This window comes from Balaenoptera borealis (assembly GCF_965194805.1).
Source record: "Balaenoptera borealis genome assembly, chromosome: 19".
NCBI lineage: Eukaryota > Metazoa > Chordata > Mammalia > Artiodactyla > Balaenopteridae > Balaenoptera > Balaenoptera borealis.
The window spans coordinates 24,185,551-24,191,984 of NC_138878.1; positions in this window are offsets into that span (position 1 = coordinate 24,185,551).

Here is a 6,434-nt window from a genome sequence, read left to right on the forward strand (position 1 = left end):
TGCTTTTTCTTTTGTGTGTGTGTATCTATTGTAATTTTTCGGTTTGCTGTTCCCATGAGGTTTTGATATAGCAGTTTATATATGTACAAGGTTGTTTTAAGTTGCTGGTCTCTTTCCCTCCTAGAGAAAATCCTTTAGCATTTGTTGTAAAGCTGGTTTAGTGGTGCTGAATTCTCTTAGCTTTTGCTTGTCTGCAAAGATTTTATTTCTCTGTTGAATCTGAATGAGAGCCTTGCTGGGTAGAATATTCTTGGTTGTAGGTTCTTCCCTTTCATCACTTTAAATATATCATGCCACTCCCTTCTGGCTTGCAGAGTTTCTGCTGAAAGATCAGCTGTTAACCTTATGGGGATTCCCCTGTATATTAGTTGTTGCTTTTCCCTTGCTGCTTTTAATATTTTTTCTTTGTCTTTAGTTTTTGTCAGTTTGATTAATATGTGTCTTGGTGTGTTCCTCCTTGGCTTCATCCTGTATGGGATGACTGGGGAGACTGCTTCCTTTCTCATGTTAGGGAAGTTTTCAGCTATAATATCTTCAGATATTTTCTTAGGCCCTTTCTCTTTCTCTTCTTCTGGGACCCCTATAATGCAAATGTTAATGTGTTTAATATTGTCCCAGAGGTCTCTGAGACTGTCCTCATTTCTCTTCATTCTTTTTTTTTTCTTTATCCTTTTCTGTGACAGTGATTTACACCACTTTGTCTTCCAGCTCACTTATTTGTTCTTCTGCCTCAGTTATTCTGCTACTATTTCCTTCTAGTGTATTTTTCATTGCAGTTATTGTATTGTTCATCTATGTTTGTTTTTTAAATCTTCTAGCTCCTTGTTAAACATTTCTTGTATCTTCTCGATCTGTGCCTCCATTATTTTCCCGAGATTTTGGATCATCTTTAATATCATTACTCTGATTTCTTTTTCAGGTAGATTGCCTATCTCCTTTTCATTTAGTTGTTCTTGTGGGTTTTTATCTTATTCCTTTGTTTGCAGCATGTTTCTATGGTGTCTCATTTTGTCTGACTTTGTGTTTGCGGTCTCCTTTCCACAGGCTGCATGTTCATAATTTTTGTGCTTCTTGTGTCTGCCCCCTGTTGGGTGAGGTTGTTCCAGGGGCTGTGCAGGCTTCCTGCTGAGAGGGACTGATGCCTCTCCTCTGGTGGGTTGAGCTGGGTCTTCTTCCTCTGATGGGCACAGCTGTGTCAAGGGGTGTGTTTTGAGGTGGCTGTGAGCTCAGTATGACTTTAGGCAACCTGTCTTCTGATGGGTGGGGCTGTGTTCATATCTTGGTGGTTGTTTGGCCTAAGGCTTTCCAGCACTGGAGCCTCAGGTTGTTGTGTGGGGCCAGGCCTTTGTGCTGAAACATGGACATCAGAGAGCATACTCCCATCAATATTCCCTGGGGCTTCTGTTTCCAGTGTACTTCCCCTCACATGAGCTACTGTCGACCTTTGTCTCCTCAGGATACCCTCCAGAGTCCCTAGGTAGGTGTAGCCCAAGATACTATGAAGGTACTACTTTGTGCTGGGTCCCAGTGTATGTGAAAACTTGTGTGCACCCTCCAAGAGTGGAGTCTCTGTTTCTCCCAGCCCTGTGGAGCTCCTGCACTCAAGCCCTGCTAACCTACAAGGCTCAATGCTCTGGGAGTTCTTCCACCTGATGCCAGACTCTCAGACTGTCTTGGAGGGCTATTTTATGTGGAAACATGCTTGTACAGCTCGTGTGGGTTTAATATTGATATTTTTTGGTGTGAGGGTTGTTTTTAGTATAGATGTGTGCCACCTCTTTCCTCAGTGTATGCTGGCCATTATCCCCTCTATAGGAGGTGTGACTGATGTGGTGACCAGATCATGCACTGGGTATTTAGCAGGGCCACACTTTTGCTCTGTGGTTGTCACTGCCCTGTCAGAGGTGGGGTCTGCTGCCTAATTGTTGGAGTAAAGGCCACCAGATCTGTTTCTTAGCTGTGTTTCTGATCTGTGTTGTGAGGTAGGTGGGATTGGAGCACTCCCACTGGGATGGAAGCCACTTAGTATTCCTCCTCTGGAGCTGTTCACCTGTGGGTGTGCTCTGTTGTGTCACCTTTCAACCATTGCAGTTGGCCCTGGTGTCTCTCAGACATTGTTTTCACGAGGCCTCCAGCATAGATCTACTTAAGTCAGGTCCCAGGATTGCAGTCAACATGGATATGGACCCACTTTGGGTGCTATGGGGGGAGCTCAGACTCTGGCCTCACCCTTCCCCCACGTGTATGTGCCCACAAAGTCTACAGCTACTAAATCTAGACCTGTCTTGGCTGCAGGAGCACTCATTGTCGGGTCAGATGTTCTCTAGGTGCTGAGTTTACAAAGCCGGTCATGGGGCTGTCAATTTGCAGTTTGCCAGCTGTGAGGAGAGATTTCAGCTTTTCTTCCTTAGTTGCACAGCTCATGGGGCTCAGCTGTGGTTCAACCCCACCTCTGCATGTGGGCCACCCACAGGGGTCTGCTCCTGAGGTTGCCCCAGAGCACATGAGCCCACCCTGGTGAGGAGAGGGTGCAGAGGCAGCAGCAGCTGGGTTCGCTGGAGCCCTGAGGGGGATGGGGTGTGTGGGGTAGCTGGCAGCCATGGGCATGAGCGAGCCAGCCCCAGTGGGGGTCCTTCCTCGTGCCTGGGAAGGCAGGGACCAGTGCATAGGGAGAGAGGCTGCAATGGCAGTCCTTCCCCCTTGCATGTCAGTCAACAATGGCGCTTTGCTTGTATGGTGGTCTGCATTTCTTCCACAAGCATTCCCGGTTACAGATTTCCTCACTCCCTTCCCCTCAGGATGTCTCCTTACAGCCAACAGTAGTCTTCTCCCTAGGTTTGTTCTCCAAACCCACATTCCAGCACCTAGCCCTTGTCCACACTGACAGACACATGTCTCAGTCTGGTGTACGCAGGGCTGTGGCATGGACCACCTGTGTAGGTCTCACTCTGTCCTTTCTGCCACAGACTGGTTGCTGTGCTCTCCTCTGATAGACCCTGAAGCTCCCCTTCTGGCCCAACTGATCTCCCTGCTGGTGAGTGGGCTTCCCCTGATGCGGGAACCTCTCCTTTCCTTCAGGTCCACCCCCCAGGGGCACAGATCCCATCCAGCTTCCTCTCCTCTTCCTTTTATCTTTTTCTTTCTTTTGTCCTACCCAGTTATGCGGGGGATCTTTCTTGTCCTTTTAGGTGTCCAAGGTCCTCTGCTAGTGTTCAGCTGGTGCTCTGTGAGAATTGTTCCATTTGGAGATGTATTCTTGATGCATTTGTGGGGAGATATGAACTCCACGTCCTCCTACACCTCCGCTATCTCGTCTGCCTGGTGTGATTTTAAAAGGTATTTCTTAATATTCCCTTTCTGATATTTCATTGTTACTGTAAAGAAATGCAACTGATTTCTGAATGTTAATCTTGTATCCTGCTACTTTGCTGAATTCACTTATTAGATCTAGTAGTTTGTGTGTGGAGTCCTTAGAGTTTTCTATATATAGTATCATGTCATCTGCATATAGTGACAATTTTACCTCTTCCCTTCCAATCTGGATACCTTATATTTCTTTTTCTGATCTGATTGCTATGGCTAGGACTTCCAATACTATGTTGAATAGAAGTGGTGAGAGTGGGCATCCTTGTCTTGTTCCAGATTTTAGTGGGAAGGCTTTCAGCTTTTCACTGTTGAGTATTATGTTGGCTGTGGGTTTGTCATAAATCAGGGGTGTCCGGACTGGTACCAGTCCATGGCCTGTTAGGAACCGGGCTGCACAGCAGGAGGTAAGTGGCGGGTGAGTGAGTGAAGCTTCATCTGTCACTCCCCATTGCTCACATTACCAACTGAAACATCACCCCCCAGCCCCATTCCACCAGCTCTGGTCCGTGGAAAAGTCGTCTTCCATGAAACTGATCCCTGGTGCCAAAAAGGTTGGGGACCGCTGTTATAAATGGTTTTTATTATGTTGAGATATGTTCCCTCTATACCCACTTTGGTAAGAGTTTTTATTGTGAATGGATGTTGAATTTTGTCAAATGCTTTTTCTGCATCTATTGAGATGATCATGTGGTTTTTGACTTTCTTTTGTTAACGTGGTGTATCATATTGATTTGAGGATGTTGAACCATCTTTGTGAACTTGGGATGAATCCCACTTGGTCGTGGTGTATGATCTTTTTTATGTGTTGTTGGATTTGGTTTGCTAATATTTTGTTGAGAATTTTTGCATCTATATTCATCAGGGATGAATTTTCTTTTCATCCTGTAATTTTCAGCCTGTAATTTTCTTTTTTGGTGGTATCTTTGTCTGGTTTTGGTATTAGTGTGATAGTGGCTTCTTAGAATGTCTTTGGGAGTGTTCCCTCCTCTTCAGTCTTTTGGAAGAGTTTGAGAAGGATTGGTATAAGTTCTTCTTTGTATGTTGGTTAGAATTCCCCAGTGAAGCCATCTGATCCTGGACTTTTGTTTGTAGGGAGTTTTTTTGTTTTGTTTAAATTACAGATTGTATTTCACTTCTACTGATTGGTCTGTTCAAATCATCTATTTCTTGGTTCAGTTTTGGTGGGCTGTATGTTTCTAGAAAGTTGTCCATTTCTTCTAGGTTGTCAAATTTGTTGACATATAATTGTTCATAGTGTACTCACGATTTTTTGTATTTCTGCTGTATTGCTTGAGATTTCTCCTCTTTGATTTCTTATTTTGTTTATTTGGGTTCTCTTTTCTTCTTGATGAGCCTGGCCAGAGGTTTCTCAATTTTGTTTTCCCTTTCAAAGAACCAGCACTTGGTTTTATTGATTTTTTTCTATTCATTTTTTAATCTCTATTTTATTTATTTCCTCCCTGATCTTTATTATTTCCTTCCTTCTGCTGCCTTTAGGCTTTGTTTTTTTTTCTTTTTCTAATTCTTTTAGGTGGAGTGTTAGGTTGTTCATTTGAGATTTTTCTTATTTTTTTTTGAGGAATGACTGTATCTCTATGAACTTCTCTCTAACAGCTGCTTTTGCTGCATCCCATAGTGCTTTCATTGTCGTTTGTCAAGGTATTTAAGTTCCTTTTTGAATCCTCGTTGACTCATTTGTTTTTTAGTAGCATGTTGTTTAGTCTCCATGTAATCATTTTTTTTCTCACTTCTCTTCCTGTGGTTGATTTCTTAGTTTCATGCCATTGTGGTCAGAGGAGATGTTTGAAATAATTTCTATACTCTTAAATTTGTCAAGGTTACTTTTGTGCCCTAGTATGTGGTTAATCTTAGAGAATGTTCCATGTGCACTTGAAAAGAATGTGCATTCTGGGTTTTTTTGATGTAATGTCCTGAAAATATCAATTAAGTCTACCTGTTCTATTATATCATTTAGGTTCTCTGTTGTCTTATTGATTTTCTGTCTAGAAGATCTGTCCATTGATGTGAGTGGGGTATTAAAGTCACCTACTGTTATTAATTTATTCCCATCAATTTCTCCCTTTATGTCTGTTAGTAGTTTATGTATTTGGGTGCTCCTGTATTAAGTGCATATACACTGATGAGTGTAAAATCATCTTCTTGTATTGATCCTTTTACCATTATATAGTGTCCTTCTTTATATTTCTTTATGGCCTTTGTTTTAAAGTCTATTTTGTCTGATATGAGTGAGCATTGCAACTCCTGCTTTCTTGTCATTTCCGTTTGCATGAAATATTTTTTCCATCTCCTACTTTCAATCTATGTGTGTCCTCTGCCCTAAGGTTGGTCTCTTGTAGGCAGTATATTGTAGGCTCTTGTTTTTTTATCCAGTTTTCCACTCTCTCTTTTGAGTGGAGCATTCAGTCCATTGACATTTAAGGTAATTATTGATACATATGTATTTATTGCCATTTTAAACCTTGTTTTCTAGTTGATAGTATGTATTGTCTTTGTTCCTTTTTCTTTTTGTGGTTTGATGATTTTATTTTATGCTTGTGTTCTCTCCTTTTTTTGTGAATTTATTGTATGTTTTTGATTTGTGGTTGACCTATTTTTTAAGTATGTATATGTACATATATGTATGTATGCATCTCTTTAAAGTATCCCTTCCTATATCTGCTTGTTTTAGGCTGATAGTCATATAGGCTCAAACACATTCTTTAAAAAAAAAAAAAAAATCTATATTTTCTTACTCTCCTTCCCCACATTTTAAAACTTTGATGTGCTTTTTTACATCTTCATGTTTATCCCTTTGCTCTTCCTTGTGTTTATCATTGCTTTCATGAATAGGATTTTTTTTTTCTTTTTGATCTGTATACTGGCTGTTTTAAGTGATTTACTGTCCAATTGTGATTTCCTCCTTCTTGTATATTCTTGATTCTTTTCTATTTAGAGAAGACCTTTCAATATTTCTTTTAGGGTAGGTTTACTATTGCTGTATTCTTTTAGTTTTTGCTTGTCTGAGAAATTCTTTATTTCTCTTCCTATTCTAAATGATAATCTTGCTG